Below are 19667 nucleotides of genomic sequence, written 5' to 3' on the forward strand. Positions count from 1 at the left end.
ATCCACCAGCTTGAAGGAACTGCGCTCCAACGCGAGTCGAAAGAATTGACGCGACCAAAGACGGAATTCGTCCGAGTTGCTTTATTGAAACAAAACAGCTCAGGTATTCTGACAAGCCCGTTTATCGGGCAGCAATATATATACACATTTATGTCGGGAAGTTTGCCCGGCAAAAGCTATACCGGGCATGCCCGGGTGTCAAGGGCGAGCCTAGGAAAGGCGAGTCTGGACCTGCCCGGGCGTGTTTGGCTGCGGCCTGGCAAGTCGAGGCTGGGCGTGCCCGGGCGCTCTGGGCGAGCCCTGGAAAGGCGATAGCGGGCATGCCCGGACGCTCTGGGCAAGCCCTGGAAAGGCGATAGCGGGCATGCCCGGACGCTCTGGGCGAGCCCTGAAAAGGCGATAGCGGGCATGCCCGGACGCTCTGGGCGAGCCCTGGAAAGGCGAGAGCGGGCATGCCCGGGAAAGACGAGACCGGGCGTGCCCGGGAGGTTCGGGCGTGCCCAGGAACAGTGAGTCCGGGCATGCCCGGGAGAGGCGCGTCTGGCCGTGTTCTGGCCGGTGCAAGGCGATTGTGTGCATCCAGCGGTAACCGCTACACACGCCCCTCCAGAATCGACCTGCACCGGCAGGGTCAATTTAAGGGGGGTCCGGATGACCCGGCCGAAGCGACCCCTGGGGGGTCGTGGGGAGGGGTCCGACGTGGTGGTGGGTGGTCGAGCGGGGGGAACTGTGGACGGGGGGCGGCCTCGCCGCGGAGGAAGGGCCAACCGTGGTGGTCGGTCGACGTCCATGTGCGCCGGTTTGAGGCGGTCCACAGAAATCCGGTCCGGCCGGCCGCCGAAGTCGACGATGAAAGACTTGTCGCCCCGTCGCAGGACCCGGAAGGGCCCGTCGTACGGCGGCCGGAGTGGCCCCCGGTGCGCGTCATGACGCACAAAGACGTACTCCGCTGTGCGAAGCGCCGGGGGGACGTAGGACTGGGGGCCACCGTGGCGGGACGTCGGCACGGGGGCAAATCGTCGGGCGGCCTCCTGGAGGTCCGAGCGCTGGCGAGCGGCGGACCAGGGACTGGTAGCGTCGGGCACGAATTCGCCCGGGACGCGGAGCGGCTGGCCGTAGACGAGCTCGGCGGCGGACGCCTGGAGGTCTTCCTTGGGGGCCGTGCGAAGGCCCAAAAGGACCCACGGCAGCCGGTCGGCCCAACCGTTGTCCTGAAGGCCGGCCATGAGTGCGGCCTTCATGGAGCGGTGAAACCGCTCGCACAACCCGTTGGCTTGGGGGTGGTAGGCCGTGGTGCGGTGCAGCGTGACCCCCAACGAACGGGCGACCGCGCCCCAAAGCTCAGACGTGAACTGTGGGCCGCGGTCGGACGAGATGTCCGCTGGTGCGCCGAAGCGCGCGACCCAGGTGGCGATGAACGCCTGCGCCACGTCGGCGGTGGTGGTGGAGGCGAGGCGCACAGCCTCCGGCCACCTGGTGGTCCTGTCCACCATGGTGAGCAGGTGGGTGAACCCCCGTGAGGAGGGCAGGGGACCCACCAGGTCCACGTGGACGTGGTCGAAACGCCGTTCAGGCACGGCGAAAGGTGCCAGTGGGGCCTGGGTGTGGCGGTGGACCTTGACCCGCTGGCAGGCCGTGCAGGCGTTGGCCCAGTCACGGATGTTTCGTCGAAGGCCGTGCCAGACGAAACGCGCCAACACCAGCTTCTGAGAAGCTTTCCGGCCCGGGTGAGAAAGGCCGTGGATGGAGGCGAAGATGCGTCGCTGCCAGGAAACGGGCACGATGGGGCGAGGCTGGCCCTGGGAGACGTCGCAGAGCAGGACGGTGCCCGCGAAGGGAATGTCGGCCAGGCGGAGGCCCGTGTCCACCGCACGGAGTGCCTGCACCAAGGCGTCGGTGGTCTGGTCGGCCGCCATGAGCGCGAAGTCCACGCCGAGGTGGACCGCGTTCGCGCTGGCCCGAGAAAGACAGTCGGCCACGGCGTTGTCTTTGCCGGCGACGTGCCGGATGTCCGTGGTGAACTCCGACACGGCGGAGAGGTGGCGCTGCTGGCGGGCCGACCACGGCTCCGTGACCTTAGCCATTGCGTAGACCAACGGCTTGTGGTCGACGAAAGCCGTGAACGGGCGGCCCTCCAGGAGGTGTCGGAAATGGCGAACGGCCAGGAATAGCCCGAGCAGCTCGCGGTCGAACGTGCTGTAGTTTAACTCGTTCGGCCGGAGTTGCCGGCTGAAAAAAGCGAGTGGCTGCCAAACCCGTCCACCCATTGCTCATGGACGGCGCCCACCGCGTAGTTGGAGGCGTCCGTAGTGAGGGCGATGGGCGCGTTGAGCACCGGGTGAGCCAGCAGCGTTGCGTCGGCGAGGGCCCGTTTGGCGCTGGCGAAGGCCGCATCCAAGGCCGCGGCCAAAAACAATGTCATGCTTGGCCGGCTTGCCCCGGAGGGCCTCGTAAAGGGGCTGCATGAGCTGAGCAGCGCGGGGCACGAATCGGTGATAAAAATTCACCATGCCGAGGAACTCTTGGAGGGCCTTGATGGAACGTGGACGCGGGAACGTGGTGATGGCCTCGACCTTGGTCGGCAGCGGCACGGCCCCGGTCTTGGTGATGCGGTGGCCCAAAAAGTCAACGGTCGTCGCGCCGAAGTGGCATTTGACCGGGTTGACAATTAAGCCGTGCTCGCTGAGGCGACCGAACAGTGTTCGGAGGTGGAGGAGGTGCTCGGCGCGGGACGTGCTGGCGATGAGGATATCGTCCAGATAGACGAAAAGAAATGGCAGGTCACGCAGCACGCCGTCCATCAAGCGCTGGAATGCCTGGGCCGCGTTCTTGAGGCCAAACGGCATCCGCAAAAATTTGAACAGGCCGAACGGCGTGATGACGGCCGTCTTCGGGACGTCGGCCGCCCGGACAGGTACCTGGTGGTAGCCCCGTATCAGGTCAATTTTCGAAAAGATGACCCGTCCCGCCAAACGGGCGGAAAAGTCCTGAATATGCGGGATCGGGTACCTGTCGGGGGTGGTAGCGTCGTTGAGATGGCGGTAGTCGCCACACGGGCGCCATCCACCCCCGGCTTTGGCACGATGTGCAGTGGCGAGGCCCACGCGCTATCGGAGCGCCGCACGATGCCGAGGTGCTCTAATGCGTCAAACTCGGCCTTCGCCACAGCGAGCTTGGCCGGGTCGAGGCGGCGGGCCCTGGCGTAGACCGGCGGGCCCGTAGTGGGTATGTGGTGCTCGATCCCGTGCCGCACTGCGACGGCCGAAAACGTCGGCCGCGTGAGGGCCGGGAATTCCGCGAGCAGGCGAGCGAACTCGTTCGCTGCCGGGAGGGCGCATGCCAGTTCGGTCGGCGCGGAGCTGCTCATCGTGCACGCCAGGGAGCTGAAGGTCTCGGCGTTGACAAGGCGACAACGTTTGACGTCGACCAGCAGCCCGTGCGCGCAGAGGAAGTCGGCGCCCAGCAAAGCCATGGGGACGCAGGCGGTCACAAAAGTCCATTGAAAACGCTGGCTGCCGAAGCAGAGGGTGACGACACGTGGGCCGAAAGTGCGTATGGCCGAGCCATTAGCAGCGACCAAAGAGGGGCCGCAAACGGCGTCCCGCCTGGCCTGCTCGGAGGCGGGTATGACGCTCAGTTGGGCGCCGGTGTCACACAGGAAACGCCGCCCAGACGCTTTGTCCCGAATAAACAGCAAGTTGCCCGAGTCGCCGGCGCTCATGGCTGGGAATGAACGCCGGCCCGGCCGTTTCCCGACCTGCCGAAAGTGCACGGGGGCCGGCACGTCCGAGCCTTGTGTCCGAACCTGGCGTGGTAATAACACCACACCCGGTCAGGTGGAGGCCCCGGCCGTCGTGTCGGAAGCGGGCGGTGCGGCGTGGCGGCCGCCAGTTGCACCGGCAGTTCGGCCTCCAACCGCGCAGGGCGCTCGGGCGTCGTGGGCGTCGCCTCGGATGGCGGCGGGCTCCAGGTAACCGCGCCGATGTGCTGGCCCGCCGAGGAGATCTTATCGCCTTCCCTGGCGAGGGCGCGGGAATCCGTGATCAACGTGCCAGCCAGGGCGAGGCGTACCGGGTGAGGCAGCTGGCGAAGGAACAGCTCGCGGAACAGAAAATCCGGAGAGTGCTCACCGAGCAACGAGAGCATATAGTCCATGCGCTCTGACGGGCGCGTGTCGCCGAGCTCGGGCAGAGCGAGCAGGCGCCGTGCGCGTGCTGCCGGTGAGAGGGCGAAAGCGTCGAGGAGGAGTGTCTTCAGCGCGTCGTATTTGTCAGCAGCCGGCGGGTGCTCGAGGAGGCTCAAGGCGCGGGCCGCGGTGGCGGAACCGAGCGCCGCCACAACATGGTGGAAGCGGGTGTCGTCCGCGGTGATGCCTCGCAGGGCGAACTGAGAGTCCGCCTGAGCGAACCAAACAGCCGCGTGAGCCTCCCAGAAGGTAGGCAGTTTAAGCGTCACTGCCGTATCCATGTCGGTAGGTCACCAATGAAGGAACTGCGCTCCAACGCGAGTCGAAAGAATTGACGCGACCAAAGACGGAATTCGTCCGAGTTGCTTCATTGAAACAAAACAGCTCAGGTATTCTGACAAGCCCGTTTATCGGGCAGCAATATATTGTTGCGAATATGGAATTTGGCCTCCATATCCGCTTGTAAATATTCCCCTATTTTCTCCAATACTCCCCAACTTTCCCCAATCCCCCATTCCCTAGTCCCATTGCATGTAAATAACAATCAGTAGAGCCGACCTTCCCCTTATTCCCCCATTAAATGTCGTGCCCAGGTCCACCGCACCACACGTAGACAACTTTCGGACATCTTCCTAGTTATTCTTAGTCTATGTCAGTTAAGGCCTCGTCTCCATTAATTATGACTCTTCGTTGCACCAGAATGTGATTATATGGCATCAGTAGTGAGTTTAGGACCTTTCCCATACCTCTTTCCATCTTCTTCCCCAACCAACTATGGCTGCAGCAACGGAGGGGATGGGGGCGGCGCGGCGGCGCGGGGGGGGAGGATGCGTCCTCACACCGGCTCGATTAGCGCCATTGACCACGCGCTCCACGGGGTTACCACGGAGGGGCTGGCTGTCAGCTCCTCCTCAAGGGCGGAGCCTGGTAACCCCCCGCACCCAATCAGAAGGGCGGACCGATTCCATCTGGGGCGGCGCTAGCGAGCCGAGGGCGTGTCACTCCCCGCCGGATATACGCGGCCACGTAGCGGACGTGACGTCAGATGCGCCCCCAGCTGGAGAAAGAACGTTGCCTTGCCTACGACCGCTGAGAGGAAGAGAACCCGCCTGAGAAAGAACGTGACCTCTGAGCGCTGCGACGAGACCTCCCCGCATCTCTGGACCGGACCGGGTCGATTCTAACCTTTGAGCACAGGTGCACCTGGAGCCATCGCTACCCGCCTGTCCTTTCCATCAACCCCCGTGTGAGTCAGCCGTTGTCCCGTTTGCCTGTCGTCTGTTGGGGAATAATATAAGATTGTGTCTAAGTGCTTGTCTTTCTATGTTGTACCTCTAGCCCCTGTAATCTAACCTTTTCCGTAACGAATATAATCTCCTCCGGAGGTCTTGAGAACCGTATCCCTGGTGTCGTCATTTTATAACCCAGCCGGGTGTCTTCTTTTTCTTATTGAGCCAGCGTGGCGCGGCTTCGTCAACGTCGAGTATAATCGGTAACTTGTGCAGACGTGGTCATACCAAAACCGCTCGGTAAACTAACATCTAAGCCACGTCTGTAACAATTGGTGTCGAGGAGTGAGATTCGGACCCGGGACTAAATTAGTTAGGCCCAAATTTTGGGAGGGAAAATCGAGCCGGAGCGCGTACGGCGCTCGACCAAATCGATCCGGAGCGCGGTCCCGCGGTTACTGCGCTCGACGAAATTATAACAGCAAAATTTGGATTGGTGTTACGAAACTCGAATTTTGAAAGTCGCGCTATGGCGGATCAAGACGGCTGGGGTCCGGTAGGGGAGAGTGAAGCAGGGTCGGTCCAGGACCAAATTGAGGGACATGAGGAGAGCGAAACAGCAAGGGTAGCAGGCACGCAAAATGGCGCCTCGCAAGAGCGCGCGGTAGCCGAGCCCGCTGTATCAACGGGCTTTAACATGCAGCCGATTGACATGCAGGCCCTCATTGCGCAGCTTCAGGCAGCTGTACAGATGAGTATGGGGAGCCAAATTGAGCGATTGGGTGAGCGGTTGGGGAACCGGATGGATGCTCAGGGTGAGCGATTGGAGGGCCAAATGGGGGTAATGGGGAACCGGATGGATGCTCAGGGTGAGCGATTGGAGGGCCAAATGGGGGTAATGAGGGACGAAGCGAGGGGTACCGGTGAGGGGTTAGACAATAATTTTAAGGGATTAGACAAGAAATTTGGGAAGTTAGACGACAAATTTGAGGGGTTAGACAACGGGATAAAAGAGGTGAAACATGGGTTAACGGGGGTAGAAAATAGAATGGCTGCCCAGGAGAATCAAATAGAGGGAGTGAAAAATGGGTTAGAGGGGTTAGAAAACAGTATGGAAGGCAAATTGAGGGACATGAGGGACCAAGCGGAAAGGGAAGTTAAACAAATGGAGCAGCAGATAGAGGGGGTCAGAATGGGGGTAGAAACCAAACTGGATGCTCACAGGGAGGAAATGGAGCAGATGAGGGTGGCATCTGGGCAGGAGATGCAAGTGATGGGAGAGGAGATCAGAAGAGGAGTGAGTGAGGAGGTCGGAGGAGTGCGCGAGGAGGTGAGGCACTGTAAGGAGCGCATGGAGAAAGAGGTGAGAAAGGGGACTGTAAAGTTACAAGGGGGCATAGAGGTCCTGACGCAGGAGGTGGAGCAGCTGACGGTGGGACAAACGGAGTTAACGGAGCAGGTTCAAAGGAACACTGCGGTATTAGGAGGTTTAAAAGCGACACAAAACGACATAAAAAACGACTTAATAGCGACAAAGAGGGAATGTCAGATGGTACGTGAGGGACTGACAACAAGGCTGGACGAGGTGATAGAGGTAATGGAGACGAAGGACCGACAGGTAAGGACGCACATGGAAACGGTCAAGGTAGCCTTGGAGGACGAGCTTGAGGAGACATACCAGGGAATAAAAGAGGTGAAGCACAAATTAGAAGAAGTGGAAGAAGGGATGAGCGAAATTAAGAAGCGACGGAGAGGGGATAAGAAAGAGATAAAAGAGGAGATAAAAGAATTGGTCCGAAGTCTGTGTTTGGATCGTGATGATGTGCTCATTAACCGGATGAGGGATTCGCAGGTGATGGAGGAGAAGCGAAGAGGAAGAGGACCTGGTGTAAGTGGTGACCAATATGGTCGTGCGTATGATGCGCCAGGGGATTTAAGAAGCTTGGGGGTCGAGATGGACCCGGGTGTTCGTGAAAGGCCGTTGGTGAAGTGTGCGACAGGTCTGGTGTGCGAAAAAGGAGGTGTGCAAGAAAGTCCGACTCTGGGGTGTGTGAGGAAAAAGTGCGTGCCAAGGAGTGAGTGTGCTGGCGAGAGTGAGTCGGTCGTAGCGCGTGTGCGAGGGAGCACATGGAAGCGTGGTGTGGTGAGTGTTACAGAGGGTGTGACGGGAGAGTGTGCGCGAGAAAGGTGTGTGACGGACAGGTGCATGAGGAAAGAGTGCGCTGTCAGAAGTAAGGAAGAGTGTCCACCTGTGGTGAGTGTTACAGAGGGTGTAACGGGAGAGTGTGCGCGAGAAAGGTGTGTGACGGACAGGTGCATGAGGAAAGAGTGCGCTGTCAGAAGTAAGGAAGAGTGTCCACCTGTGGTGAGTGTTACAGAGGGTGTAACGGGAGAGTGTGCGCGAGAAAGGTGTGTGACGGACAGGTGCACGAGGAAAGAGTGCGCTGTCAAGAGTAAGGGTGAGTGCGTTGTCAAGAGTGGTGGTGAGAGTATTGAGAGTGACAAGGAGAGTGAGTTAGTTGTGACAGGTGAGCGAGGATGTACACCTGGGATGGAAGGATGCACACCTGGAATGGTAGAGCGTGAGTGGGAATGCACGCTGGAGTTGGTGGTGAGGCACGTGGTTGGGTGTGCGAATGAGAGCACACCTGTGATTGTCACAGAGGAGGTGACCGAGGAGGGGGCGCGAAGAGGTGTATTGGTGAGGTGTGCTACCAACGAGTGTGTGCCAAAGTGTTCGGTGGTCAGGTGTGTGACCAAGGCTGTGAGTGGAATGAGTGTACCTGGGTGTGTAAGGAAAGGTACGAGGAGCATGGGCACGGCTGGATGTGTGAGCAAGGAACGGGCTGCGGGGTGTAAGCGTCCAGGTGAAGCATCGACGTTACACGGGTTAGAGGTTAGAGCGACTTTTAGCCGAAGCAGGCCCTCGGTGCGTGCCGGGCCTCGCTTTGAACGGCCGCGTCCGTGCTCCACTAGGTGGAGCGGGCAGCTGGATAGGAAGGGTCGTCATGGCGACCACGTTTTGTGGAGACGTGCCGGCAGGTCGAGATCGGGACAGTGGATGGCTCCACGCCGAAGTGGTGCGTGGGATCTCGGCCCGGGTAAGCCCCCGTCCCTGCCCCGAATGCCGGACGCATCCAGCCGCTGGCACAAAACAACCAGCATCCATTGCTGGGCTTTACGAAGCCGGGCTTTGGACAGGGATTGGCGCACCGAGAGGTATTAGTGAGTAGACTGGGTGATGAGGTTAGTGTTTTGGACCCAAAAATTAGAGAAAAACAAAATTTGATGATTGGCAAGGGATTGGCAGTAGTGATTGGCAGATGATGGGCAGTGATTGGCAAATTTTTGATTGGTTGGAATTTAGGTGTACAAAATTGATAGTGAGAGACCCCCGATGTGGTGGGATGGCAAATCCACCATCCCTCACAGACGTGGGGGCAAAGGAGCAATAGCTTATGGGGTGTATGGCAGTGAAAACTAGCCCGGGTGGGTTAGGATATTGTGTGTAGGGATCTAGAAGAGATGACCTTAGGTAACGTTAAGTTTAGTTAGTGACTGATACCTGTAGTGGGGACGCAGGTAGAGTAGTGTGGATGATAATGACGAGGGAGCGCAATAGTTTAAAGGGACGACTGGGAAGCGCAAGTTTCAGAAGGGAGTAGTTAGCTGAGATGATGCCGTGCGTGTGAGGATTGAACAGGTGAGAATTGAACAGGTGTGATTGCACAGGTGTGCAACTGGACAGGTGTGTGGAGCAGTGTATGAGTAGTGAGTGTTGTGGATCAGCGCGAATGCGCTTGGGGAGAGAAGGGTGCAGGTGGCACCAGGTGTGAGAGCACAGGTGTGCAGGTACAGGTGTGTGGAGAGAGTGGAGTAAGTGGTACGGAGTGGTGTGCATGGTGCGAAGGTGTGGATGGGGGAAGAGTGGACCCCTTTCACGAGTACCCGGGGCGGGTAGTGTAAGTGTTAGGTAGAGGCTACAGGTAAATTGTGGTTGGATATTGGCATCTGTGGTGCGGTTGCAGAATGGTGTTGTGGATGGGTGCATTAGTGTTGTGGAAATGGCTGGGCGTGTAGCCTGTTAGTGTGTGTAGTTGGTTGGGCACTCCACCACTGTGAGGATGTCGGCCAGGTGAGGCCGCAGGTGGGCTCTGGGAGCCGGTAGAGTTGTGGATGGGGCCCGAGGATCCGGAGGATGGACCCGGGTAGCCCAGTGCCAGAGAGGGCACCGAGTGGGGAGAGAGCCAGAGGGCCTTCCCCAGGTAGTTAGGTTAGGGTAAGGAGCAGGTAAGCTCGGAGGCAACTGCAGTGGTGGAGGTGTGCAGGTGGGTAGACCCACTGGGAGAGGTACACGCCGCAGCCCAGAAATTGTGCGAGGGCACCGGGAGATGTATCGGGGGAGTGAGACCCCAAATTGAAGAGCACCACAGTTGGCCAATGGGAATTGGTTTTTAGAACCCATAGTGTAAGAGGGCCAATGGGTTGGCCGGAGAAAGACCCCGGGTAGTGTAAAGTTGTTAAAGTCATTTAGGAAATAGTTAGGATTAATGAACCTGTCGCACCATACGCAGCCACTTACCTGTGGTGATGATGATGACTCCACACCTGTGTTTTCTTTGTTTTGTGCAGGAAATGAGAATTGCTGTGAGGATTTGTGAGACGCATCACGACGTGGATGAGACATTGGGGTGATTCCATCTCTCCCTCCCTAGGAGGGACTGATGATGAATTGGTAATGGCAAATTTTGATGTTGAGTTGAAAATGGCAAATTTTGATGAGAGTTGAAAATGGCAAATTTGATTGGTTAGGAGGGAGAGAAGACGAATTTGGTTTATGGGAGGAACGGGGAAGACAGTAGGGATGTTTGTTGATTTGTAAAGTAGATGTTTATGGGTAGTGTTGTGTTTTGTGGATACAGTAAGGGGTAAGGGAGGGGCCATGTAGGTTACCTGGTGGGGGGGGGAGGGCGTACGATAGGAACGTACCTGTCTCACCTGGTTCCCATGTGCCCCCAGTGTGCATCACCTTACATTGCGTGCACTTTTGCGCCCTTACCACCTTACTCACTTGTCTGCTTCTTTTGTCTCCCACCTCCGAGGATCTGGCTTTGGGGTAGAGAGAGAGGAGAGAGAGGTGCTGGCTGCGCAGTTGTGGGCCTGCACTTTCGCTGTTTGCTGCCGGGATCGATACACCATATGGACCGCAATGTTTGTGGCCACCCACAATGGACCGCAGTTCGGTTGCGGCCAAGCACCACCCGGGGATGGACCTATGGGTCAACGTGGCACCTATGCCATAAAGGTGAACCACTGTTAATTAACACCACTGAAGGCCACAAGAAGAGCAAGAGACACCTGCAGGGTTAGGGGTTGTCGAATTTATTTTTATTCCAATGAACAATGGTGACTGCACCGATTGGTGGTGGGGTGGTGCTTTTGATGCTGGGAAAGGGTGCTCTGCACGTTATTAAAGGCCGTCGGCCACAGAGCACTCGTGGGTTGGTGTATCGATGCTGGCAAGCGCGCTCTCTCTATGCATAACATCTGCATGTGTTCCTCCAAAAACAGGTCCTGGATCGTAGTGTAAATAGCAGCGTAGTCTTGTAAATAATGCTCCCTACCGGCTGTATGTGTAGTTTGAGAATTCTTTCCGGATTCGGTTATCCTGTGGGTGTGTTTCTGTGAGGAGAAGGGTGCAACGTCGCAGGGGGACATATTTACTCATTTGTGAATATCTGTAAAACTGTCGCACTCAGGGTAGAGTTAATAGTAGAGGGAACTACATTGCGTGCCACACTAAAGTAGGTAAAAATTTATCGGGTCGGGACGCCCCGAGGGTAGAGAAGGGTGCAATGTTGCGAATATGGAATTTGGCCTCCATATCCGCTTGTAAATATTCCCCTATTTTCTCCAATACTCCCCAACTTTCCCCAATCCCCCATTCCCTAGTCCCATTGCATGTAAATAACAATCAGTAGAGCCGACCTTCCCCTTATTCCCCCATTAAATGTCGTGCCCAGGTCCACCGCACCACACGTAGACAACTTTCGGACATCTTCCTAGTTATTCTTAGTCTATGTCAGTTAAGGCCTCGTCTCCATTAATTATGACTCTTCGTTGCACCAGAATGTGATTATATGGCATCAGTAGTGAGTTTAGGACCTTTCCCATACCTCTTTCCATCTTCTTCCCCAACCAACTATGGCTGCAGCAACGGAGGGGATGGGGGCGGCGCGGCGGCGCGGGGGGGGAGGATGCGTCCTCACACCGGCTCGATTAGCGCCATTGACCACGCGCTCCACGGGGTTACCACGGAGGGGCTGGCTGTCAGCTCCTCCTCAAGGGCGGAGCCTGGTAACCCCCCGCACCCAATCAGAAGGGCGGACCGATTCCATCTGGGGCGGCGCTAGCGAGCCGAGGGCGTGTCACTCCCCGCCGGATATACGCGGCCACGTAGCGGACGTGACGTCAGATGCGCCCCCAGCTGGAGAAAGAACGTTGCCTTGCCTACGACCGCTGAGAGGAAGAGAACCCGCCTGAGAAAGAACGTGACCTCTGAGCGCTGCGACGAGACCTCCCCGCATCTCTGGACCGGACCGGGTCGATTCTAACCTTTGAGCACAGGTGCACCTGGAGCCATCGCTACCCGCCTGTCCTTTCCATCAACCCCCGTGTGAGTCAGCCGTTGTCCCGTTTGCCTGTCGTCTGTTGGGGAATAATATAAGATTGTGTCTAAGTGCTTGTCTTTCTATGTTGTACCTCTAGCCCCTGTAATCTAACCTTTTCCGTAACGAATATAATCTCCTCCGGAGGTCTTGAGAACCGTATCCCTGGTGTCGTCATTTTATAACCCAGCCGGGTGTCTTCTTTTTCTTATTGAGCCAGCGTGGCGCGGCTTCGTCAACGTCGAGTATAATCGGTAACTTGTGCAGACGTGGTCATACCAAAACCGCTCGGTAAACTAACATCTAAGCCACGTCTGTAACAATATATACACATTTATGTCGGGAAGTTTGCCCAGCAAAAGCTATACCGGGCATGCCCGGGTGTCAAGGGCGAGCCTTGGAAAGGCGAGTCTGGACCTGCCCGGGCGTGTTTGGCTGCGGCCCGGCAAGTCGAGGCTGGGCGTGCCCGGGCGCTCTGGGCGAGCCCTGGAAAGGCGATAGCGGGCATGCCCGGACGCTCTGGGCGAGCCCTGGAAAGGCGATAGCGGGCATGCCCGGACGCTCTGGGCGAGCCCTGGAAAGGCGATAGCGGGCATGCCCGGACGCTCTGGGCGAGCCCTGAAAAGGCGATAGCGGGCATGCCCGGACGCTCTGGGCGAGCCCTGAAAAGGCGATAGCGGGCATGCCCGGACGCTCTGGGCGAGCCCTGGAAAGGCGAGAGCGGGCATGCCCGGGAAAGACGAGACCGGGCGTGCCCGGGAGGTTCGGGCGTGCCCGGGAACAGTGAGTCCGGGCATGCCCGGGAGAGGCGCGTCTGGCCGTGTTCTGGCCGGTGCAAGGCGATTGTGTGCATCCAGCGGTAACCGCTACAAGCTAATGATAACAGAAGGGACACCAGTTTAACGCCCATCCGATGGAGGGCACACACATTGATGAATCACCCTGCCTGGGAAACACGTGACCGAAAGTTGCTGTTTAGTCACGGACAGATCTCTCGAACAAGCTCGTGCCACGGAGACAGTGGATCGATCTCACGGGAGTGACCCAAAGGCACACCAGGATGGTGTACCGGGTACCTCCATGAAGTCAGGGCCATGACAGAGTTGGAGAGAGAGAGAAGAGGGAAAGGGCTGATCCATGAGGACCAATCGGCACTCTGTCCATTAACACAGCACTGCCCTGACAAATTTTGGCAGCACCGAAGATTTGGCCCTCAACTTCAATTGTGGAGGGGGGTGGGGGGGTTAAACCACTGCGGAGAGGCATTCCCGATAAGTGACCGGAAGTGTGCCAAAATGGCGAACTTGTGGCGGGCACAATGATCAATAATTCCGCGCACCAGTGGGTGGCGCGAACGTCCGGGCGTGGAACTGAGATACATGCCCCGCCTTTCGGCCGACCGGCCACGCCCGGGGGCAAGGCGTGGCCTCGAGACATATATGCGGGCTCGAAGGTCGAGCCCGCCCAGTGCTGATGTGCGAGCTTATAATAAAGTGCTTTCGTTTGTACCACGCGTTGTGGCCTACCTTTTTGGCAAACGAGTTGTGTGTGCACAGCACCACATTGGTGACCCCGACTGGTTCAGCCGTCGCTGACCCCCGAACGCGCCATGGCTACCAACGCCGTCGCCGTCAAACTCCCTGAGTTCTGGGAAGCGCAAGCCGACGTTTGGTTTGTGCAGGCCGAAGCTCAATTCCAACTCCGGGGCATCACGGCGGACGAGACCATGTACTACCACGTGGTCGCCGCTCTCGGGCCCGGCACTGCCGCCCGCGTCGTGTCCATCCTTCGGCGCCCGCCGGGCAACCACAAGTACGCGGCGCTCAAACGTCTCCTCCTCGCCACGTTTGGGCTCACGGACCTCCTGGACCTTCCCGCCCTCGGCGACACACGACCATCCGTTCGGATGGATTTTATGCTGTCCCTTCTTGGAGACCAGCGCCCGGATTTCCTGTTCCGGGCGCTTTTCCTAAGCCAGCTACCTGTGCAGGTGCGGCTCGTGCTGGCCGGTTCCAAATTAACGGAACCCCGCGCCCTGGCCGGAGAGGCCGACAAATTTTTTGCGGCCTGCGAAACGCTGTCGGTGTATGGTGCTGCCGTAGTGGATCCCGGTGCGGAGGCTACAGCGCCCCCTGCTTCCCTCGGGACTGCTGCTATGCCCCGCCCACTACCGCCGCCACCACCACAGGCCCCGTTGGCCCCGTTTACAGTGCCCGAGCGTCGGTTCGACCACGTCCACGTCGACTTGGTGGGACCTCTGCCCCCCTCGCGGGGGTTCACCCACCTCCTCACCATGGTGGACCGCACCACCCAGTGGCCGGAGGCCGTGCCATTGGCGGCGACGGCGACGGCTGTGGCTAACGTCGCGCAAGCCTTCATCGCCACGTGGGTTGCCCGGTTCGGTGCCCCCTCGGACATCTCGTCCGACCGCGGCCCCCAGTTCACCTCGGAGCTCTGGGGAGCGGTGGCGCAAGGGCTCGGCGTCAAACTGCACCGCACCACGGCCTACCACCCCCAGGCCAGCGGCCTGTGCGAGCGCTTTCATCGCTCAATGAAGGCTGCGCTCCGGGCCAGCCTCCACGACGGCAGCTGGGCCGACAGGCTCCCCTGGGTCCTGCTGGGCCTCAGGACGGCACCCAAGCACGACCTGCGCGCATCCTCGGCGGAGCTGGTCTTCGGACAACCGCTGCAGGTGCCGGGCGAATTTATCCCCGACTCCACGGCTCCTTGGTCTGCGGCGCAACAGCGCTCCACCCTGCTGGAGACCGCCAGGAGGTTCGCACCAGTGCCGACGGCACACCACGGTTGCCCGTCCTCCCACGTCGCCCCGGAGCTTCGCACGGCGGAGTACGTTTTCGTCTGGCATGACCCCACCGGGCACCGCTGCGGCCCCCGTACGACGGGCCCTTCCGCGTGCTAGAGACCGCGGACAAACATTTCACCGTGGACATCGGCGGTGCTCCGGATCGTATCTCCGTGGACCGCCTCAAGCCGGCCCACCTCGATCTGGACCACCCCCCGCAAGCAGCTCTGCCTCCGCCTCGAGGCCGCCTCCCGGCGGTCAGACCCCCGGCACCACCCAGCCCCGCCGTCCCGCTACCCCCCAGCCCTGCACGCATCGCCAGAGGGCGTTTCGGCCGGGTCATTCGGCTTCCCCGCAAGCTCACCCTTCAGGTGCGCGGGAATTCTGGGGGGGCGCGTGTGGCGGGCACAATAATCAATAATTCCACGCACCAGTGGGTGGCGCGAGCGTCCGGGCGTGGAACTGAGATACATGCCCCGCCTTTCGGCAGACCGGCCACGCCCGGGGGCAAGGCGTGGCCTCGGGACATATATGCGGGCTCGAAGGTCGAGCCCGCCCAGTGCTGATGTGCGAGCTTATAATAAAATGCTTTCGTTTGTACCACGCGTGTGGCCTACCTTTTTGGCAAACGAGTTGTGTGTGCACAGCACCACAAACGTACTAAATTCCTTCAAAAATCTTCTTCTCCAGTCCCACCAAACAGAATGCTACCAAATTTGGGTTACAACATTAGGCCAGGGTAGGGATGTGAAATTGCGGAGCTGATGCCGATCATGTGACCGGAAATGTGTCAAAATCGCCGACTTAGTCAATCTTTTAGAAAAACGCTGAAATTCCTTCAAAAATCTTCTTCTCCAGACTCACAAGTCAGAATGCAACCAAATTTGGGTTACAACATTGGGCCAGCGCCCAGAAAAGCTACATGTCCAATGGTCCAATTTTTTCCCCTACTCTTCATTTTTCTAGCTTAACTGGAATTTTTTATTTCAGGTGAAGTATTGTCATCGTGCGACATCCATCCGTCCATCACCTATTTCGACTTTTCTGGCCAAACCGCGAGGCCGATCCAGCTGAAATTTGGCTACTTTGGACCTAGCCGAACAATATTTGACTTGGACTCAGCCCAACAATATTTGACTTGGACTCAGCCCAACAATATTTGACTTGGACTCAGCCCAACAATATTTGACTTGGACTCAGCCCGACCATATTTTACTTGTAGCCAGCTCAATAGGAGGTCATTTTTACTTCTCTGGCCTGCAGTTACCACTGGTCTGTTGGAGCCGTCCTTGCACATTTGGGAAGGTCCACTCTTCACCTCTACTTCTAAGTCTTCTAAGTTCTAATTTTTGAACTCTTCTTTAGTAGTTAAATTTGAGTCGGAAAATAATTCCTTTTAAAAATCATGTTTTTCTAAAAAATAATAAAAACAGTTATGAATAGTAGATTAATCTATATTTAGTCTTAAAATATTGCAAAGGATTTAACTTTGATATATACCTAATGTTATTTTTTAATTTTTATATATTTTTTACATTTTTTGTATACAGAGTCAAGGCTCGTGTAAGAGGTAACACATCACACAAAAGAACGTGCAGGGACCCACAAAACATACAATAAAAAAGGGAGCGGGAGACAAGAGGGGAAGAGAGGAAAACATACAATAAATAAAGGGAGCGGGAGATAAAAGGGGGAGAGAGGAAAACATACAATAAATAAAGGGAGCGGGAGATAAAAGGGGGAGAGAGGAAAACATACAATAAATAAAGGGAGCGGGAGATAAGAGGGGAGAGAGGAAAACATACAATAAATAAAGGGAGCGGGAGATAAAAGGGGGAGAGAGGAAAACATACAATAAATAAAGGGAGCGGGAGATAAGAGGGGGAGAGGGGAAAACATACAATAAATAAAGGGAGCGGGAGATAAGAGGGGGAGAGAGGAAAACATACAATAAATAAAGGGAGCGGGATATAAGAGGGGGAGAGGGGAAAACATACAATAAATAAAGGGAGCGGGAGATAAGAGGGGGAGAGGGGAAAACATCTATCTATAATTCCATTAATCTCTGTGTGTATGTGTGTATGTGTGTATGTGTGTATGTGTGTATGTGTGTTTGTATGTTTGTCTGTGACCGCTGTTTCTCGACAACCACGGGTCCGATATACTTTAAACTTGCCAGGTATATTGCTGGGGACCCGAGGATGTGCCTTTTCAAGGTTTGAAATTAATCGGACAAGTACTTACCGAGCTATGGCGATTTAGCCGTTCGCCGTTCGCTTTGGCGTTGCGAATGGACCAAACCATTGCATGTAAATAGAGGGGGGGGTTCTGTGGTCGTTGCGAATGGACCAAACCATTCATGTAAATAGAGGGGGGGGGGTTCTGTGGTCGTTACTGCCACGTGCTTTCAAAGTTTTTTTTTGTTGTTGTTGTTTGCACGCATGTTTTTTTGCACCCACGTACGGGCACGCCCTAGGATGTTTACACACACACACCCCTACACAAATTTTTTTTTTTTTTTTTTGGCAAGGAACGGGCACCCACGTACGGGCACGTCCTAGCTTATATATAGTACGGGCATGCCCTAGTACAATAAATAAAGGGAGCGGAAGATAAGAGGGGGAGAGAGGAAATCATACAATAAATAAAGGGAGCGGGATATAAGAGGGGAGAGGGGAAAACTTACAATAAACAAGCGTTACGCCTAGGTCCCCCATCGGGGAAGTGATGTGAGTTGACAAAGTGGAACACGCAGAAAACATGCTATGATATGATATTTCACTCACAAGGGTCAGACAAACATGGAGGCGGCCATCTTGGATTTTGACGTGGCGACCCAATTTTCAATAGTGTTCTTCCTTATGCCTAGATACACCCACACACCAGAAGGTACTTCGCTTATTTTTCAAGATATTTCGCTCACAAGGTTCAGACATATATATGGTGGCGGCCGTCCTGGATTTTGACGTGGCGACCCACTTTACAATAGCGGTCTTCCTTATGCCGAGATACACCCACACACCAAATTAGAAGTTGGTACTTCGCTTATCTTTCAAGATATTCTTCTCACAAGATTCAGACATACATGGCGGCGGCCATCTTGGATTTTGACGTGGCGACCCAATTTTAAACAGCGTTCTTCCTTATGCCTAGATACACCCACACACCAGAAGCTACTTTGCTTATTTTTCAAGATATTTCGCTCACAAGGTTCAGACATGTATATGGTGGCGGCCATCTTGGATTTTGACGTGGCGACCCAATTGTCAATAGCGTTCTTCCTTATGGCGAGATACAACCACACACCAGATTAGAAGTTGGTACTTCGCTTATTTTTCAAGGTATTTCGCTCACAAGGGTCAGACATACATATGGTGGCGGACATCTTGGATTTTGACGTGGCGACCCAATTTTCAATAGCCTTCTTCCTGATGCCGAGATACACCCACACACCAAATTAGAAGTTGGTACTTCGCTTATTTTTCAAGATATTCATCTCACAAGTGTCAGACATCCATCGTGGCAGCCATCTTGGATTTTGACGTGGCGACCCAATTTTCAATAGCGTTCTTCCTTATGCCTAGATACACCCACAAACCAGATTAGAAGTTGGTACTTCGCTAATTTTTCAAGATATGCAGGTTACAAGGTTCAGACATACATGGCATCAGACATACATGGCGGCGGGCATCTTGGATTTTGACGTGGCGACCCAATTTTAAACAGCGTTCTTGCTTGTGCCTAGATACACCCACACATCAGATTAGAAGTTGGTACTTCGCTTATTTTTCAAGATATTTCGCTCACAAGGTTCAGACATATATATGGTAGCGGCCATCTTGGATTTTGACTTGGCGACCCAAGTTTCAACAGCGTTCTTCCTTATGCCGAGATACACCCACACACCAAATTAGAAGTTGGTACTTCGCTTATTTTTCAAGATATTCATCTCACAAGGTTCAGACATACATGGCGGCGGCCATCTTGGATTTTGACGTGGCGACCCAATTTTCAATAGCGTTCTTCCTTATGCCTAGATACACCCACACACCAGATTAGAAGTTGGTACTTCGCTTATTTTTAAAGATATACAGGTCACAATGTTCAGACATACATGGCATCAGACATACATGGCGGCGGCCATCTTGGATTTTGACGTGGGTTGGACCCACACACCAAATTCGAATACGGTCCTTCGCTTACGCACGCACGCACACATGCCCGCACGCACGCACGCCGCACGCACGCACACACGCACGCCCGCACGCACGGACGGACAGACGGACGGACGGACGGACACACGGACGGAGGGGAAAGCCATAGTCCCCCTTTCGCTCCGCTGAGCGACGGGAGACAATAAAGAGAGCGGGATATAAGAGGGGAGAGAGGAAAACATACAATAAATAAAGGGAGCGGGATATAAGAGGGGAGAGAAGAAAACTTACAATAAATAAAGAGAGCGGCATATAAGAGGGGGAGAGAGGAAAACATACAATAAATAAAGGGAGCGGGAGATAAGAGGGGAAGAGAGGAAAACATACAATAAATAAAGGGAGCGGGAGATAAGAGGGGGAGAGAGGAAAACATCTATCTATAATTCCATTAATCTCTGTGTGTATGTGTGTATGTGTGTATGTGTGTATGTGTGTATGTGTGTTTGTATGTTTGTCTGTGACCGCTGTTTCTCGACAACCACGGGTCCGATATACTTTAAACTTGCCAGGTATATTGCTGGGGACCCGAGGATGTGCCTTTTCAAGGTTTGAAATTAATCGGACAAG

The 19667-nt window shown here is 55.9% G+C and overlaps 1 protein-coding gene across 1 annotated transcript in view; it reads right to left on the bottom strand.

Moving 5' to 3' along the window:
* Nucleotides 1–19667, bottom strand: part of ASRGL1 (asparaginase and isoaspartyl peptidase 1) — a 122026-nt gene that overhangs the window by 63888 nt on the left and 38471 nt on the right. The window lies entirely within an intron of this gene.

The sequence above is a fragment of the Myxine glutinosa genome, chromosome 5, assembly GCF_964187855.1.
Source record: "Myxine glutinosa chromosome 5, kmMyxGlut1.1, whole genome shotgun sequence".
Lineage (NCBI taxonomy): Eukaryota > Metazoa > Chordata > Myxini > Myxiniformes > Myxinidae > Myxine > Myxine glutinosa.